At 44.5% G+C, this 19,534-nt stretch overlaps 1 non-coding gene across 1 annotated transcript; it reads left to right on the forward strand.

Annotated features, from left to right (window-relative positions):
• Window positions 1–16,646: 16,646 nt before the first annotated feature.
• Window positions 16,647–16,720, forward strand: TRNAN-GUU (transfer RNA asparagine (anticodon GUU)). Its single transcript has one exon. It is a non-coding gene; the product is annotated as a tRNA-Asn (tRNA).
• Window positions 16,721–19,534: the final 2,814 nt, after the last annotated feature.

Raw genomic sequence — 19,534 nt, forward strand, 5'->3', positions numbered from 1 at the left:
CAACCGTTGTAACCGCTGGGGCTTTAAAATTCGTTTCTGCGCTTGGGGGTGCGATCTGAAACGCTGCCTGTGACTTACCACTGCATCCTAGCGATGGCTGAGACAGCAGCCGTTCAGGCCTAGGAAGCAGAGGGTTCGGGGCTTCCTTCGTCGTTTATTTATCACCGTTTTTCCTCTTCCGAGATTTTTAATACATGCCAGCTAATACATTTTCAGATTAAAAAAAAAGAGAGAAGTTTTGCTAAAACTGAGATGGCAGCGCATCCCTTTACAGAATGTCTTTCAAAACCAGAGTAGGAAACAGCTATTTTTGTCATGCACGCAGGGGCAGAGCTGCATTTTTGTAACTACTACACGGGGCAAACATCGGCTGCAATCACTACTTCTGCCATTACATACAAGATTTGTTTCACTACAGCAAAAGAAACTTGGCTTCCTGCTGTATTAATAATTGAGATCATAATTTAATTCAATATCGATTCTTACTACTCTATACCAAGGGGGTAAAAAAAGCATCATAATTCTTTAAAGAACTATGGCATAGTTGCATATCTTATAAACAGTTTTCCAAACAAGCTCATGAGTGTCATCTCCTCTGAAGCTTTAAGGTTTTTCTAGTGTGTTTTTAAAAATAAATGACTTATAGTTTTGTAAAGCAAAGCATGCAGGTATCAATCTAATAGAAGACATGCACTATTGTGTTTTAGTACAATATTGTACCCAGATACCACTAAAACTATACACAACTATATTTAAATGAACTACAATCAAATTTAACTATAATTGTTTTCTTAGTATCTGATGACTTGTTCATGACAGGACATTTCTCTCTACTTCCAATTATTAATAGTGTTTCCATGCAAGATGTGAAATACCGAAACAGGCAATTAGATGGGGCAAAAAACCCCACAAACAAACAGCTATGTGTATGGCCTATTTAAAAAGAACAGCAAGATCAGTTACATAAGGAAAAAGTGTAAAGTCTGTAAACAAATTGGTAGAGCGTATTACTATTTCATCCCATCACTGTAAGACCGTCATACATAATTTACTCACAACCACCACCAAGCTAACAATTGCTAAGAGAGAAACCAGTAAATGAATCAAATCTCTTTAGGTAATATGCGTACCAGATTAAAATGGATAACTCCCTCGTGTTAAAGGGAAGAGAGATTTAAACTTAACCTAGCGTTTTCACATTCATTTAGATACTCCAATTTCATATTTTGTAATAGCTCGGGCAAAACATTTACATGCGTTGCTGCTAAGATATTTGCTTATTTTAAAAACAATTTACTGATTTACTAGCTGTTTATCTGATTCACGGTACGATTTACTACAGCCTAATCTCTACAGCCGAATGAAGCTGCTGGCACTCGGCCACCGACGCGCACCGACACACCACCGGCAGACGGGAAGCGCCGGCGAAGCCCCGGCGCAGGGCGAGATGCCATTGTACCTCCCAGCGCGGCGGCAGGCGGCGGCGGCCCGCCCACCCTACGCCCACCGGCCGAACCGACTCCGCCGCCTCTTCCCTCCCCGAGCGTGACACCAGACAAGGAGAAACGAGGTGTTTTGGAGGCACTTCTGCACTTTATTTCTTCTGCCTCGCGCTGCGTCCCGTCGGTACCGGCAACTCCACCTCGGAGCCAGCCGTGAGGCTACACGTGACCGTCACCTGGAAAGCCCGCCGGCCCGCACCCCCGCACCGCCCCGGCCCTCGCCCCGCAGCCCCGCCGGGCGGCCGCCGCCGAAGGCGGGCAGCGGCCGGCTGCGACCCCACGCTCCCTGCGGCGCGGCAGGGAACCATTCAAAATGGCGGCCCCGACACCACTCACGTTTAAACCCCCCGCACCGCGCACACGGCGCTGCGCGTGACACCCGGCAGCGGCGTCCGCCCCGGTCCCTCGCCCCCGCCCGCACCGGCGGTAGTTACCACAGGGTCAAACCCCGCGCCCTCCGGGGCACACCGCCGCGGCCCCATTCTCCGCTCCCCGGCGGCCTCACGGCGGACGCGCCGCCCGGCGGACCCCATGCCGCCGTCCGTCCACTCTCCTCCCCGGCCTTCCCTTCCGCCCCGGCCAGCGGGCCGCGGGCGCTCCGCGCCGGTCCTCGCCCGCCCCGCCGGCCGCAGCGGCTCGCCGGGCGGTCACCCCCATCCGGCGGCGGCGGGGCGCGGGCCGCCCCCTGGCGTCGGGCTGCCGCAGCGTCCCCGCGGCCACTGCACGGCCGTTACCTCGGCCCCGGCCGCCGCCACGGCGCTGGCGGCTCCCGGCGGGGCGCTGCGCCCCGCGCCCCGCTCGGCGGCGGGGGGAAGCTCCGTCCCTTCACCCTTCCTTACTACGACTGCTTTCGTCGTTCGTGTTTGACGTGCGGAGCGGCCCGGCCACCCCGTTCCCCCCCCGTCTCGGAGGGGGAGCCACGGCTCAGGTGCCGGCAGCCGAGCCGGCGGCGGCGACTCCCGCTCCGCTCGAGGGCAGCGGCGGCCGGCGGAGGAGGGGGCGCGGAGCGACGCCGAAGGAAAAAAAGGTGCGAACCCGGAAGTACACCCGCCACGCCACCGCCCGCAGGGAAACACCCGCGCCCAAACACAACAACGCGGAGCCACTTCGCCTCCGCCGAGCGCAACTTTTCCTCCGGCATCGGAAAAACCTGTCTGCCGCCCCCTCCCCGCGGCGCCGCTCGGGGCCGTTGGGCGGCGGACCCGCGCGCGCGCCCCGGCAGGTGCGGCGCCGGCGGGAGGGCGAGACCCGGCGGCCGCCCCGCCGCGAAGGAGAGGTGAAGGGAGCTCGCTTACCTCCCGCGCGCCATGGTGGCCGGGCTAAGCGGGGCTGCGCCGGCGGCTGCCGCGGTGGGGAGGCGAGCGCAGGGGCTGGGGGCACGCACCCACCGACGGGCGCCTCCGGGGGCTCTGCCTTCCCGAGCCGCTGGGAGGACGGAACGGAGAGGGAGGAGGAAGCGAGGCGCAGCGGCAGGAGGGAGCCGGTGCTCACGCCGGGAGGGCGGCGGCAGCCAGCGAGGAGGGGCGGCGGTGGCGGGCAGACGCGGCCCCAGCGCCGGCTCACGCCGCAGCCGCCGCGCACCTGCCCGCCGCCCTCCCCGCGGGCGGGCGGGCGGACGCCCGGCGGCTGCGCGCGGGGGCGCTCGAGGGCAGAGCGAGCCGGCGGGCGGGGCGGGGCGGTGCCCCCCGCGCGCGCCCCCGGGAGCCGCCCGCCGCGCCCCGCCGCCCGCGCGCTGCCCTGCCCTGCCCTGCCGGTGCTGCCCGCCATCCCCCGGGCGCCGCGCTGAGCCGCCCGGGCTTTGTCTTTCTGCAGGCCTCTTCCGCCGCCCTCCCGCCACTGCACGGGTCCGGTTCACCTCGCAGCCCCTTGGCCTCCCTCTCGCAGAGGCTGAGGGCTTCTTCCTGCGGGAGCCAGCCTGGAGGGCCCTGCTTACGGCATCCAACCAAGCGCCTCCTCGCCCACCTTTTGAAGGCGCCTCCGTGTCTCATGGCTGCGTATCGCGGAGGCCGTTTGGCTCCTGTGGTTGCAGCTGGCTGTTAACGTCCTCCGAGAACCGGACTCTCCACTTGCAGCGCGTCCAGTCCACTTGCTCTGCAGCCCACCCCCAAATCTGCCGCTGCCAGGTGGGGCTTTGCTCATGGGTGGAGGATCTTGACAGCTTAACACCACCTTGACCAGCTGCAGCCTTGACCTGCTGGTGGGAGGTCTCATGAAGTGCTGTTCACATCCCCAAAGCAGGCAGGCTTCTAGCTGCACGAGTGGCTTGTCCAGAGCTGGTCGGTTCCCAGTTGTCTTGCACCACGACCAGGTTCCTTTCCCAGCACTTGAAACTTTATTAATCCCAAAGCCTTGTTTTTCTAGCTCGTTCTGACTTACCCACAGAATACCCTAACGGTAGTTTATGTACCATCATGAACACAGTTCCCCCAAGCGTGTGTATTGTTCTAGAAATAGCAGGGTTAACAAAGCTTGGTTACATATGAATTAATGTTCCGTATCCTTTTTCTACCCATCCCCTCTACACAGGCTCCAAGTGTCCCCACTTCCCACATGCACTAACAAAATGGAGATGGTTCCCAGCAGTGTGTACACTGGCAGGTTCACCAGGTGCTTGTGCTGAGGTACCTGGTGAAGTCACACCATCTTTCCTCTGGTGGGGACACTGATAAACAGTCTCTTTTGTCTGACTGCTGATTTTCATGGCATTTAGTATTTTTGAGTCATTTATGCTGAATTTGGCTGAAATTGTAAAAAGGGTTCAAAAGTTATTTGGGAGCAAAGGGATGGATAGCGAATGCAATTGCATTTTCTTAAGAGACTGAGGTGGAAATGTGGCACGTGGAAAGGGTGGCTTTTGGAAGCGCTCGTTTCCTACTCTGTAGTGAGCCCAGGTCACACAGGTTTCTATCATTAGGCATTGGTATGCCTGCCTTGATCACAACTTCCCATTCTTGGACTTTCCTTTGCAGATTTAATTTTTGAGGCTCCAGTAAGACTTTCAAGAATTTATTAGCACTCTGCTTGCCATTAAGGGCCCAGTCAGTGCTAAAACACTAACTGTGCGTAGCTTTTTAACTTCTTTTTCACAAAAGAAAGCTTTACAGAAAGTCTTGCCATGTGATCTTTGCCTCTAATTAAAGAAGCTATGGAGCCTCTTGAGCCTTCAAGTACTGTGCCCTACTCAGCTGAGAAAGGTTTTGCGTTGGACAGGGAAGTATTTTCAAGGCTCAGGAGAGGGTCTTGTGCAGGCAGTCACCAAATGACGCCATTCCACTTAGACTTATCTAGGTGCAGCCTAGAAAGTTACTTCATTCGTGTTTCCCTGTGACCTGCCATCCCCAGTGAAAAAGAAAAAGCACTGAAGATATTTTGCAAAAAAAAAAAAAAAGTATTTGAAAAAGCACTTTTAATTTTTCATGCTATATGTTCCACCCAAAGCAAAACAAAACAATCTATTTGTGTTGTGCTGCCATCTAAAATAATTTCTAGAATAGTTCATGAAAATGTCATAAAATCATTATATATAATATTTCTCTAGTGAGGTCTAGTAAGGCTTTTCAGTAAAAAAACCCCACAAAAGTAGCCACATTTTGCTAATACTCCTAATATTTGACTGTATTACCTAAAATTTAGTGTGCGTTCTGTGTGTGTATATATATTGATAGAAATAAATCTGGACCAATATATAGCTATATTACTCTAACATAGCTCTAGCTATATTTTGCCAATGGTTTGAGAATGCATGGTCTTTTCTGAAAAACACAAAAATAAAAAATAAAACCAAAGCACAATCAGAACTTGATTTCTCCCCCTTTTTTTTTTTTATTTTTATTTCTTTCTATTAGATGAGGAAGAGTTCTTTCCTGGTCCCTGGTATTTTTCAGAAAAAGAAACCTACCCACCTGCTTTGTTTTTATACCCTCAGCATATGACATAATCTAATTTTATAGCAAGTTGTATAAAACAAGTTATATACAGAACATAAGCAGAATTGAACTCTTTCAATAAATAACTGAACAGCAAACTGTTTGAAAGCCTGTGAAAACACTGCACATTCTTTTCTATTACTTTCTATTTCTCAGCTTTTTTTCACTGGGCTTGTTCATAGGGTTTCCCTTGAGAACTTGGTAGAAAAATTGCTTCTTCCTATGCAGATTAAACAGTTCTAGGCATTTTCCTGAGGTACAAGATTTTTTTCCTAAGATGACCTGTTAAAGTGACCTGCCATCCCTGGTGAAAAAGAAAAAGCACTGAAGATATTTTGAAAAAAAAAAAAAAAAAAGTATTTGAAAAAGCACTTTTAATTTTTCGTGCTATATGTTCCACCCAAAGCAAAAAAAAACATTAGTCTATTTGTGTTGTGCTGCCATCAAAAATAATTTCTAGAATGGTTCATGAAAATGTCATAAAATCATTATATATAATATTTCTCTAGTGAGGTATACTAAGGCTTTTCAGTTAAAAAAAAAAAAACAAAACCACAAAAAACCCTCAAAACATTCAGTAAATAGCACTGTTTTCCATTCTGTATGGTGTCTCCAACTGTTGGAAATACTCACTGAACATTTGAAAAGAAGGAGCTGAGACACATGTCGCAGAGGGAATTTCTGAGGTTCCAGGTAACACCTCCAATACATTCCCGGGTTTCAGAAACCAGTCCAAAGCCAGAGATTTTAGACTGAGAGTAGTTGCTCCCCACTGCTACTCAGACCAGAGAGTACCGTTACTCATGACCTTTGAAGGTCTTCCAGCCCTAACCATTCTATGATTCTATGATTCATTTTGTCCCTCAGGGAGAGTCTTCTGTTCCCACAGCTTTGTGCTGCCTCAGGTTTCCCATCCTTTCACGTTTATCCTCTTGGCGTTTTGTTTTGATCATGCTACGTTTCCTTTCCTGAGAGTATTGTCTCCCAATTGCCAGCTCCTTCATTAGTCTTACTTTTTGCCAGCTTAATCGAGATCTGAGCTCTGGAGATTGTGTATAGGTTTATCTGCAATATTTCTATGAACTGTTATTTATTATAGGTGGATGTGTTTGTGTCAGCTATTACTAAAATTGTCTAAAAATTTCCCATTATAAGACAGTTTTCCAGTTGCTTGAATCACTGGCAAGCTAGCTTTTTGGTATGAAATTTTCCATGCCTCCTATTATAGGCTGTTTACATTTTTTTCCCAGTAATTTCCAGGAAAAATATCTTAAAAATATATTTGGTCCATGCTATTTTACTATTTTCTTCAAAGTAATCTAGTGGCCCCAACATGTAGAGCAGGCACTTCAAATCTGGTGTAATGGCAGGAAGATGCCTTTTGTTTTTCTTGCAGGGACTCTGCCCAGATCTGGCTTGTGAAACCGCAGTTTGTGCACACTGAGAGACGTTTTTGCAGCTAAGCCCTACAAAGCTTTGGGTCCAACGAAAACCCGACTCACCTTCAACACTCAACGCTGAGCAGCCTATGTGCACCAAGTCTTCTACAGCGAGTGAGTACAGTTCCCATACATACTCCCCCTCCTTGTCCAGGCTACAGAATCTCAGGGAAAACTTTCCATGGATGCTTTTAGCTGCTCCTTTTCCCAAACAGGTTCTCGTTCGGGAACTAAGAACAAGGAATTTCTCTGTCTTGTCCTTTTAATGACCCTACTGCTAACACTCTGGAAGCATGAAGGAAGAAGCTGTCTGAGTCAAATAGAAAAAAAAGACAAATGCCAGGCCAGGATGAGGAAAAAAAACAGATGAAGAAGAGGAAGAGTCTCCTGAGATCAGAACTGTTCAAGGAGCAAAAAGCTAAGTCTAGAAATTGAGGAGCGGAGGCAGAGACTCACTGGCCAAGAGCATTTTGCCTCGTATCAGTGTGTTTATTTGCCAGCATAGTGTAATCCACAATATGCGAAGTATGAGCTGGTGAAGACCAGGGTTACTGTTGGCTGGAAGAGCTGTCATATGTATCTGTGGGAACTAGCAGCATCTTTCCTATTAGTTGTGAGGAACAGGGACCGGGAGTATGCGTGGGGGAGACTGACTGCAAAACCATGAGGGAAGCGTGGGAAGTTAGTGGGCGAATAGGATACACTAAAAGAAGGAAGAGAAAACGGGTCTGGGAATGCAGTGAAGAAGGAAAGAAAAATATTTCGATGCTTGTCTGCAAAATGAGGATTGCAAGAGTATTGGAATAGATTTGATAAGGAGCTGTGGTAGACGAAAGCAGGACAGGAACATGGAAAAACTTGGAGAGTGGAATCAGTATACATGGCTGGTGTGTGGGGTCCTGTGTGCATCCCCCTTTCTAGCGTGTGGCTGCCTGGGCTCAGGGGCAGCTTAGAGATAGTATAGCTGGTAGCCTTGAAAGAAAACGCTAGAAGAAACCTCAGTGAGGGCCTGCTGCTCCATCTTCCAGGAACTATTTTTAACCTGAGGCTCTCACCCTTGTTCCCAGCTTGAGCTCCATTGCAGCTGTGCTGCAGCGATGGCCATGCCTGTTGATCTGGACCCTGACGAGTGACAGGCTTGACCTGCCTCCTCCCCATGGGCTTGTCTGGCCATAGGGACTTTCAGCTGGCCTTGGCTGCTGCCAATAGACCTGCTCTGTGCTGTGCCCATGTCAGTGAGGCCCCTGTCCCACAGACCTTACTGTCACCCATGGCTCCCAGCTCCCCTTCCCCAGCAGAGCAGCCTCCCCTTGCTGCCCCTGGCACCGTGGACTCTCTGGGGACTTTTCCTATGGCTTCTTGTTCCACCAGTGGTCTCAGGAGCAGTAATGTAGTAAGATTGCCCCTTTGGAAGGTGTACGCCAGGTATATACCTTAATAGTCTCAAGCATCGTGATAAATCATGACTATCTCATACTCTCTATTTAACTTCCTTTTCCTTTATTTTTTAAAAACACATCAAGTGTACTGTAAAACTCAATCAAAGGAAAATTTCTGCAGTTGCAAAGCTAAGCGTTCCCTGCGTGCTGGCAGCAAAATTGATATAAAATGTGCTGTAGAAGGACCCCGCTAAGGGTCTTGTTTTCTGCTTTCTGTTTTCTTTCCCCCAGAACTGCTTGTGCCTCATCAAGGTCCAAACTGTGCTCTGGTTCTTAGCTGGTAATGGCTGTATGCAGTTACAGAACTTTCTCTTTTCTCCTTTTAGCCGTTGGTCTCCTTCTTTGCCCTTTGGGATTGTTCTAATTTTTTAATGATTCAATGAAAATGTTAGTAACAGAGAAGTCTCCTCTATTTTTCTTCTATCTTCCTCCTATTTTATTTGCTTTTGCCAGTGGGGCCAAAGAAAGGAAGTGATTTTTTTTTAAGTTAGTTTGGAAAAGCTGTGCCAAAATATGCTGTTGTGCTTTATTTTGTGGCCTTGTGAAAATCATGCAGAATTTTATGAAGCTTTAAAGTTTAATATAAGATTCTCAAGAATGTTCCTTTTGCAAACCTAGACAGATATCTAAGCACATGGACATTCAATATGGTAATCAGAGAAAAGTATTTTATCACAAATGCCTTTTTAGACATGTATTTAGTTGCAGCCAAGTTAATTGCATTTCAGTCAAGTCTTTATTACAGGCACACTAAGAGCACTCTGCCAAGCCTCAACTATTGACTTCTCCACACCTTTTCTAAACCAATATTTACCACCTTTGCAAGACTACATTTAATTCCAAACCAGTAGCTGTTTTGCCTTCCTTAAATGCTTGATCATTTCTGTCCTTGTTCAGTGGCTCAGATACACTCATTTGAAAGTTGAGGTTATGCTCGTAGTTTAAGCTGGTGCAGAAACTGAGTTGGGTGCATCCAGAAACTTACCATGGCGTCAGCTGTTGATGGGTTGATTAGGAAGAGCAAACCAAAGAGGAAGCTGTGAATGCCTTCAATTAGCGCAGATCCTGCTTTCTGCTTTCTAGAGTGAGGCCGCACGTGCAACTCCAGAAAAAATGTTGACTTGAGCTTTCCTATTAACGTGAACGAGCGTGCCATGTGTGTGTCACACAGGTATTGGTTTTACATCAGGGAAAAAGACAAAAGCAGAGAATATTGGACTACTGCTCTCGATCTGTCTGCTCCTCCCATCGTGTTGTGTTTCATGGATGCAAAATCCTGTGCCTGGGTCTTCACGGCTGATTTGCCTGTTCGGGGATATGGCCATTCTTTGGCCATATCTGAATGAGCAAAATGAGGAGGGCAAAGGCAAATGCCAGAGCACTGGTGGTGCGCAGTCCATGAAGTGGTTTTGTGCCAACCAGGCCTCGCTGAAACAATCAGTGCCAGGCTGTGGCTGGGGAACTAGCGTGGGCCAAAGCCAAGCCCTAATATGCAGATTGCTTTTGGCCTGGTTGCAAGGATAACTGGTTTAAACTCTTGTATGGTTGTGGGATGTGCCAGGCTAGTTAGCCACAGGATCAGAAAATGAGCCCTGTACTTTTTTATTTACCAACATAGACACGGCTTGTGGGTCTTGACCCCTCAATAAGGTTGGTGGGAGGAGAGGAATGGGGTCTCTACTATGAGGACCCCTTTTATAGGAGCCAGCTCCAAAAAGAGAGCTTCTTTTGCTCTCTGGTTGCTGGTCTGAATTGCTTCTATATTTTACATTATACTGTCACTGAAGCAATAAAAGTTAGCAGGGAGGGAGTAAGAGCTCAGGTCTCCTTGGTGTCCAGCTGACTACCCAAAGTGGTTGATCACGGCCAAGTTTTTAAATGTTCATTCTACTTCTGATCCCAGGATTCTGACTCCTGTTCAGACCAGCTCAAACAGAAAAGTTTGAGCATGCTCCTCTACAGAATAGTTATCAGTGATGGTTGTGGCACTTTTTAAAAACAAAAAATAATATGTAGCTTTTCGTCTAATGTTCATCAAAAGCAAAAGCAACAGCAAAGAGTCTGGTGCAGGATGAGAGATTTATGGTAAAGCTGAATTAGTGCAAAGATCTTCAGACTTAAACAATTATTTCAAAAGGACCACAGTCATGTTCAAATACTTTTTTAGGAATTTAGCGACATATACTTGGTTAACCATTAACATTTTAATGCTTTTAAAATCAATATGTGCAGCCTTTAAGAATATCAACCATAAGAAAATGTTAACATTAGGAATAAATTTTATTTTATTATGGCCAAGACTAGTCTGTGGGTTTTATTGCGTTACACTGTATGCAGTTTTCATCAGCTGAAACTGTCTGGCTCCTTCTAACAGCTTGATTTAAGGAGTTTGAACTAGTTTCCTCAGGGAACTGCAGCCTCAAAAAATTGAATTGTTAGGTGGTAGGAAAAAATTACAGAACATTTTTCGAAGTATACAGTGGTGAAGAAAGGAAATGATTACTTGGAGTTGGGGGCGTAGAGTGAGAAAGTGCCTGCCTCATGCATCCGTGGGTGGTAAGCCACAGTTGGTTTATACATTTACTTTATTTCTTTGTCTACCATTACTCCAATCACAAGAACTAATTACAATCATTTAGGTCAGCATTTCTCTAGTCTACTGAATATTGAAAAAACAGGTAGAGAAGTTGACATGATTTAGAAGGAGCTTCTCTGCATCTCCACTGGACTAGAATAATATGCAACTAGAATAATAATTTCCAAGCATTAATTTTCAGCATCACTTTTATTGTTAATCACGATTTTTAAGAGTGAAACCTTAATTGGTAAGCAAGGCTTAAAGTGCTCAAAAATATTGTCTCAAAAGATTTTGTTTTACTCCTGACTTACCTCTGTCACTTAGGTTTGAATCAATCAGAATTCACTTGTAGATTAATTGCTGAAGTAAACCACATTGCTGAAGGATGAACTGATTGAAAGCTAAGCAGGTTCAAATGGAGACTGCTTTCATACAGAAGAGTCTCGCTTCGTATTTCTCATACCCTTATAAATAAATAAATAAAAAAGGGCAACAGGAATAGAAGCATGGTGTTTTAATAGATTTTGAGTTATTTTCTGACTTTCTTTAAAAGTCAGTGTAGTTTAAGTCCCATTGTACTTGCTATCAGAACTAATTTGGAAAACAATTAGGCAGACAGAGTCCAAGCTAAAATGTGAGTGGGGAAGGAAACATGCAATGGAAATCTTAGCAAATCCTACTTATTTAATCTTTTAGATATACAAAAAAAAGTGACAGATAACAAGCAGAGATAAAAAACACAGAATGAAAAGAGAAAAAGAGGTGCTCCTTGGCCAAAGTAAAAGCTGAGCTGAGAAGCAGAGGATCAGCTTTCTGTGGGAACAGAAAGATCTTGGGACTTTTTCCAACAGCTTCTGGAGTATAAATAACAAAGGCATGTCTGAGGCTCAAAATAAAGCGAACAAATTAGTTAGCTACAGAATGGCGATGGAGGCAAAGATTCTCCATGCAATTGGGGAAGAATTACTGATGATGAAAAGGAGGGCAGAGAAACTGGAGCGTCAAAAATCTGACAGTCACTGAAGGACCGAATAGTGTGAGTACCGGCAACATTTGGCTGGTTAATGAAGCCACCAAAGAGAAGACTCTGCGCCAGAGCCAAGTGGACATCGGGGAAGAAGGGAGGCAGGGCTGGCACTGAGCAGCTGGAAAGCTGGATGATGAACTCTGGATATACAAAAAACATCCAGGTGTCTGGCATTTTTCTCTCTCAGGAGCAGCGCACTGGCATCATCTGTTCAATACTCTGAAGTTATTAAGCTTAATAATATAGGCTACTAAAGTGCAGAGCTAAACCTATTGCTAGAAAAACTCCACTGCAGGCAATGGAAGTATCAAAGAAATTATTCTGGACCACCACTACTGCAATTGATATAGACTGATGTGTGTTCAAGTAGCCAAGTGTGTAACTTCCAGCTTTAAAGCCTGTCCTTTTCCCCAAGCAGTTTATCTGTACTTCAGCAACACGTCCTTCATTTAAGGAGCCGAAAGCTACTCTTTTTGTGCGTTTCTTTAAGCACCATGCTTCAGTTTGGATGTGATAAAGTATCCCTTCCTAATCCTAGCTCCATTTTAATTTATAAAAACACATGGACCTGAGTTTCCAGTTCCTCTCTTATTACCAAGAGATGAAAATGGAAGAAACACAAATTAGTGGAGAGACTTTTCTACCCTTACACATACGATTGACTATTCATACTGGGAAATTTTATCCAATAAGTAAGCGTAGAAGAGTCTAATTGTGAATTATTTTGATGAAAGCACATTCATAGCTCTATTCATATATCATTTTCAGGTTATTTATTAGCAGTGGCTGCTTGTGACCCTAATTAAAGTAATAGTTGCAGGTGACCCAAAAGTAATGGAAGAACGATCATTTCCTGTGGCCCAGTTTCATGACCGCATTATCTTCCTTTAAACCCAGATTTCTGCTTTGGGAACAATAACATACCAACACTGTCTAATGAAATCAGCCTCAATTGCCATGACCTTTGGTTTACTCAACCTTTTGCTTCCATCGTTAATTATACAGGCGTTATAGTTAGTGTAGAGGAGATGATTTGATCATTATTAAAAACCTATCAAGCTTGCTTTCTTCTGAAGAAAGGGGAAAAGCTAACAAACAAGCCTGGGAAGAAGTAAGGAGAGAGAGCATTCATGAAAGAGATGAAAACTGAACTCTGAAGCCTGGAACAGTGAAGAGATACAAAGCAAGTAGTGGGTAAGACATTCTTGGAAAAAGCAGAATTATTTGCTAATATACATAGGGTTTGTATTTCCTTTGAGGGTTTTTTCCCTTGTGTAATCTAGTGTAACATCAATAAAAGGTTACAAACTGACAATTCTCTGAAAGATAATCAGATTTACCATATTTGCAACATGGGAAGTAGCTGGTTTCTTGCAAGACACCATCATTTTTTGGTCCTGACCTAGAGGGTCTATTTTCACAAATAAGAGCACAGTTTGGAAGAGGACGTAGCCTTGATGACATGATACCTGTTTCAGAGGCGAGGTTTTGTTCTTTTCCAATGTCTGGTCTCTTTATGTAGGGACACCTTCTCATGCATCAAAATTTGAGCCATTCACTAAACTGGAAGGGCCACTGAAAAAATGTATTCTACCTCAGGCTGATTCTAGTACAAATGGTGCCTTCCCTCACTGAGAACTGGCCTGGGGAATAGGCACGGCTGAAGTACATTTTTTTTTCAGCTAGGTACTTTTTACGGAGAGGTGATTTTTTCAGCTAGGCAAGTCCCATGGTTGTGGTTCGCTGTGGAAGTGAACGAGAGTGAGTTGGGTGGGAAGAGGGGGAAAACAACCCCACCTGTCATGTCTGATTTAGTCCTTGACTTGCTGTGTTCATAAGGCAGGAACAGAGCTATCAAAGGCTGCTGTGGACGTAGCAGGCTCTGAGCCATGACAATGGCATGACGAAACAACGACTTGGGTGCGAGGGTGTCGCAGATCTCTTACTTCATTCTGTCATGATGCAGCTGCTACTCAGTTTCCTTTTCAAGTAAGGCAGTGTAGCCCAGTAGCTTCAAGAGAAGAGGTCTTTAGGATACCTTGAAACTGTTTGTCACTGGTCACTTAACCAGATAGGATCACAGAATGGTTGAGTTTGGAAGGAACTTCTGGAGATCACCTAATTCAGCTCCTCCGCTCAAAGCAGGGTCACCTACAGCAGGGTGCTCAGCGCTTTGTCCAGTCAGGTTTTGATATCTCCAAGAACAGAAACTCTGCAACCTCACCAGGCAACCACAGTAAAAATGTTTTTAATGTTAAAATGTAATTTGCTATATTTCATTTTGTGCTCATTGTTTCTTGCCCTGTCACTGGATACCACTGAGAAGAGCCTTCTTCAAGCTAAACTACCCAGCGCTCAGCCTCTCCCTGTATGATAGGTGCTGCAATTCTTTAATCATCTTAGTGACCCTCCGCTGGACCTACTCAACTTATTATACAGATATACAAGACTGTGACATCACAGAGAATAGTAACAACTGACAAGTACTTTTTAGAAACATATGCCTTTCCCAGGTGACAATCACCTGGTCTAACTGCATACTTCAAATATGTGACATTGTTTAGCAGCTTGCAGTGCCCTTCTGACCCTTTCAAATGTACTGATAACCTTCATTGTTTCAGAACCTGTCATATATAGTCGTCAACTAGGGCATTGCCTTTTCCAGCTTGGGAAAATAGGCAATGGGCACAAGCAGAAATACTTGAAATTCCATTTAAACACACTCTGAAGTTGATCAAATGCAGGCACATGTTGCCTAGAGAGGTTGTGGAGTCTCCATCCATAGACATCATCAAACTTTGACTGGACCCAGAGCTGAACGTTCTGCTATAGATGACCTTGTTTTGAGCAGAGGAGTTGTACTAGATGATCTCCACAGATCCCTTCCTCCCTCAGCCACTCTGTGATTCTGTGATCTCTGAAACAAGGCAAGCCACGTACAAGATATCACAGTAGTTATGGTAAAAATTGCTAGCCTAAGTGTAAGACAGGATATTGAAAGAAATTTGTTTGACTCTGAAAAGATTCATGGATTAATTTAACATTAAAGAGAAAGGAAAGGAAAATCTTAGCAAATGGAGGGAAAGAGGGAAGTGTATCAAGGTGGAAACACCTAGCAAGGCAATGTAGTAGAAGCAAGACTGTTCTGCAATAAACATAGGGTATAATAAACACTAAGTAAAGTGGTTGGGCAGAGGATGGACAGCAGAAAAATGTTACCAAACCAGAAATATGTGATCATCAGTGCAAGGTAAGAGTTTAATAGTAATGAAATAGTAATGAAAGTACTTAACTCAGATGGTGCCTGATCTCCGGGCACTTTCACAGAAACAAAACCCAAGAATACACATGCAGCTGGGAGGGAAGAGGCTTGATGCAGAATCAGAGCATTTTGCTGAAAGAAGCTTGTACTGGTTTTGCCTGGGATAGAGTTAATTTTCCTCATAGTAGTTAGTATGGGGCTGTGGTTTGGATTTGTACTGAAAACAGTTTGAGAATACAAAGATGTTTTTGTTACTGCTGAGCAGTGCTCACACAGAGTCAAGGCCTTTTCTGCTTCTCACCCCACCCCACCAGCGAGAAGGCTGGAGGTGCACAAGAAGTTGGGAGGGGACACAGCTGGGACAGCTGACCCCAACTGACCAAAGGGATATTCCATCCCGATGACATCATGCTCAGCATATAAACCTGGGGGAAGAAGAAGGAAGGAGGGGATGTTTGAAGTGATGGCATTTGTCTTCCCAAGTAACCATTACGTATGATGGAGCAGCTGGGTGGGCCTTAGTTGCCGGCAGGTGTTGAACCATGACAGAGCTCTGTTATAGACTGGTTTTAACCCTGGAAATAACGTATAAGCAAAAAGTGAATTGCAACCTAGAAAATCGTGCTAAGTACAAACATAATCAGAGCCAGCATAAATGGTATAAATTGTTCAACATTAAAAACGAAACATAAATCCGAACTCTGCCCAGAGGACAGATATCTGCAGCTCAGCTGGAGCTGTGTGTAGCTGCATGGGCACATCTGGGTGGGAAAGCTTGCAAGATCAGGGCTCAGGTACGGCTGTGTCAAAATTAAGAAAAGTGAGAAAAACTTAAGTTCTTCTTAACTTAGGTTAAGAACTCACCTGGCCAAGTCACTTGGGTGACTTCATGCTGTCCGAGTAAAGTTTGTAATGGTGGAATTAAAGGGCATTGTGCAAATTGGAGCTGATCAAGTAAGTAAGAATTTGTCTCCTGATTTCAGATGATGGTTTTAAACTGGTCTCTCAAACATATTTTTGGGAGCAGAGGCAACCAGCGTGGCTATCTTGTTCCCTATCTTTCAGTTAAAAAAATAAAGGAAAATTGGAAAGTCCTTTGTTTTCTGCACAGTGTGGAGCAGAGAGCTTTCCAAAAATTGATTGTCATGGAATGGGAAACTGTTTCCTTCCTCAAATCTGCTTACATAAAACAGTGATATATCATATATTGTGGTGTGCAGATCTAATTTTGTCACCAGGAAGTATATTCATCAAATAAATCCTGCTGGAGCAGAGAAAACAGTGCATCTCAGGACTGACAAGTTCCATGTCTTTCTCTGCCTTTTGGCCAGCCAAGGCCAAGATCCACATTATTAAACTAATTTCAAATAGTGGCCAGAAATTGCTGAGAAAAGAGCTACTTGGTTCACTGTTCATGCGTAAGTAAATGAGTAAATTCCTGCATTCAGACCTGTCTTTTGGCTCTGCACAGGAGTCTCTGTGGCGCAATCGGTTAGCGCGTTCGGCTGTTAACCGAAAGGTTGGTGGTTCAAGCCCACCCAGGGACGGTTCCACTTTACCCCCCCCACGTGGCAGGGGGGGTTGGAACAAGGTTGACTTTTAAGGTCCTTTCCAAGCCAAAGCATTGAATACAATGAGACTATCCAGTCCCCTGAGCAAAGGCAGAGGATGGAAAAAAGTAAACTGATAAAATTTGTGCTGATTTTGGTGAGCCCCAGTGCAAACCTCATGAACTTAAACAAAGTCAAGGGCAAGGTGCTGCATGAGAATCTCAATGTGAGCCGGCAATGTGTGTTTGCAGCCCAGAAAGTCGACTGTATCCTGGGCTGCATCAAAAAAAGTGTGGCCAGCAGGTCGAGGGAGGCGATTCTGCCCCTCTGCTCTCGTGAGACCTCACCTGGGAGTACTGCATTCAGCTCTAGAGTCCCCAACACAAGAAGGACATGGAAATGTTGGAACAGGTCCAGAGAAGGGCTAGAAAGATGATCCAAGGGCTGGAGAACCTCTCCTATGAAGATGGGATGAAAGTTGGGGCTGTTATGCCTGGAGAAGAGAACGATCTGGGGAGACCTTCTAGCAGCCTTCCAGTACCTAAATGGGGCCTACAAGAAAGCTGGAGAGGGACATTTTGACAAGGGCATGTAGTGAAAGGACAAGGGGTAATGGCTTTAAACTGAAAGAAGGTAGATTTCAATTAGATATAAGGAAGAAATTTTTTACAATGAGAGTAACATTTTTTACATGAGGCACTGGAACAGGTTGCCCAGAGAAGTTATGGATGCCCCATCCCTGGAAGTGTTCAAGGCCAGGTCGGATGAGGCTTTGAGCAACCTGGTGTAGTGGAGGGTGTCCCTGCCCATGGCAGAGGGGTTGGAACTAGATGATCTTTAAGGTCCCTTCCAACCCAAACCATTCCATGATTCTATGATTCTATGTGTACCCATATGTTTCTCTTCCCAGTATCTGAACGCCTCATAGCCATTAATGAATTTTATTTCTTATAGCGTCCATGAAAGAAAAAGAAGTGTTCTTCTAATCTTACAGACAAGACATATAGACTAAAAAAAAAGTATTTTCTTGTTGTTGCTGATGGCTGTATGTCTGAGTCGGAAAGGGAACTACTATCACTTTATTTTTAGCCTACTAGCCTACTAATTAGACTATCTTTTCTTATAAAGTAATACCTTAAAACGTTAAGCAAAGTAAATTTTATTATACAAATTTAGAGGTTAATTAGGTCGTTAGCAAAGCTGAAAGAACTGACCATTTGAAGATTTACTATAGATCACAGAGATGTGAATAAATAAAACATCAGCTTCGAATACTGCTCCGAGACAACATCTGAGCATATCATGTGTAGAATTTTAGGTTTAAGAAAGTGTTTGGCTTTGCATTAAGCTAAGAGGGATTGCATAAATCCCTTTATTTTATTGACCTGATAAAATAAGCATAAGCTTCTGCAGCTTTCATTACCTTTCAGTTAAAAAAAAATGTATACATTGTTTAAATATTTTGTTGTAACTTCTACACCACTGATTTACTATGTTATCATATGCTAGATCTTTGGGTTCTCTATAGGGATATTGTAACATCAGATTATGATCTGATTTGAGGTAAAACTCCCAACAGTATGATATAATTTTTTTAAAATTGTAAAATTTACAGTGCACTAAACACAAACATAGCAAATACATGATGTCTTAAGTGAACAGGAGTGAACACCACTGTAATTACATGAAATAAATATCATACATCAAGAAAATTGGGGTGAATATTCTACTAGTTTTGAAGAAAAATGTCAATTTTAAAAAAGGAAAGTATTCCAAAGTTACTTTTGCTTACTAAAAGTAAGTAAATTCACTACTCTGAGTTCATCACAATTAAATATCCATTTGGACTGCTTCATGAGAGTCGCTCAAGAGTCCTTGAATGACTGAATAATTTTTTTGTTGGCTTAAGACAGTTTTTTTATTTATTGGTTACTGGTCTAAGATGATAATCAGATATCAGTGTTCTCCTAATTGTACGCGCTGTACTATGTAGCAGTACTACTTGTCACTTAGCATCCTTCTAGTGAGTTAGTTTTGGTACTTACAAAAACATTAGCCTCACTCTAGGGATACAGAATTAAGATGTAAAAGAATAAATTGTACAGCATCACTCAGCGATCACCGACAATATTAAATGTAGAACAAGATGGAATTTGGGGAATCCATTCTGCCTGTTAAAAATTCTCTCTTCCATGGGAATCAGATTCCCTCACTCTTCCCTTTTTATAACATGAGAATAAAAACATCCCTTAATGAAAGACTTCAGAGAAAAGAATTTTTCACAAAGTTTATAACCACAACTTTCACTGCCTTTCTGAAAAATAATTGCCAGTCTGAGGAAGAGTCAAGAAAGCCTAGAGAACTGTCTCTCTCAGCATGCCGTTTTCTTAGTATAGGTGACAAATACTGGGATTCACATACTGCAGCTTGATGACAAGCTGTAAATGCTACTTAACAGCTAATAGTGGAACCCTCAGAGGAAAATTAAATGGAAACCAAACCACAACAAGGAGTTTTCTGTAACTCCTTAGTAGATATAGATGCAGAACACTTCTTGCCCTTCATTACAGCCCTTCCTAGGTCTGGATATCTCTGCTTATAAATTCCTCTGCCATTCAACCATAAACTGACACTTAATAAGGGGAGACAAGTCTCACACAGCTCTGCAGAGCCATCCTATTGTGCTACACCAGACCTAGGAACATCTAAATAACAGATATGCTAACACAGCTGGAAGCCTGAAGGAAAAAGGATTCTTTTTTTTTTTTTTTTTTTTTTCTTTTCTTTTGTTTAACTAATCAGTCAGGAACT

This window comes from Tauraco erythrolophus, chromosome 2, assembly GCF_009769465.1.
Source record: "Tauraco erythrolophus isolate bTauEry1 chromosome 2, bTauEry1.pri, whole genome shotgun sequence".
Lineage (NCBI taxonomy): Eukaryota > Metazoa > Chordata > Aves > Musophagiformes > Musophagidae > Tauraco > Tauraco erythrolophus.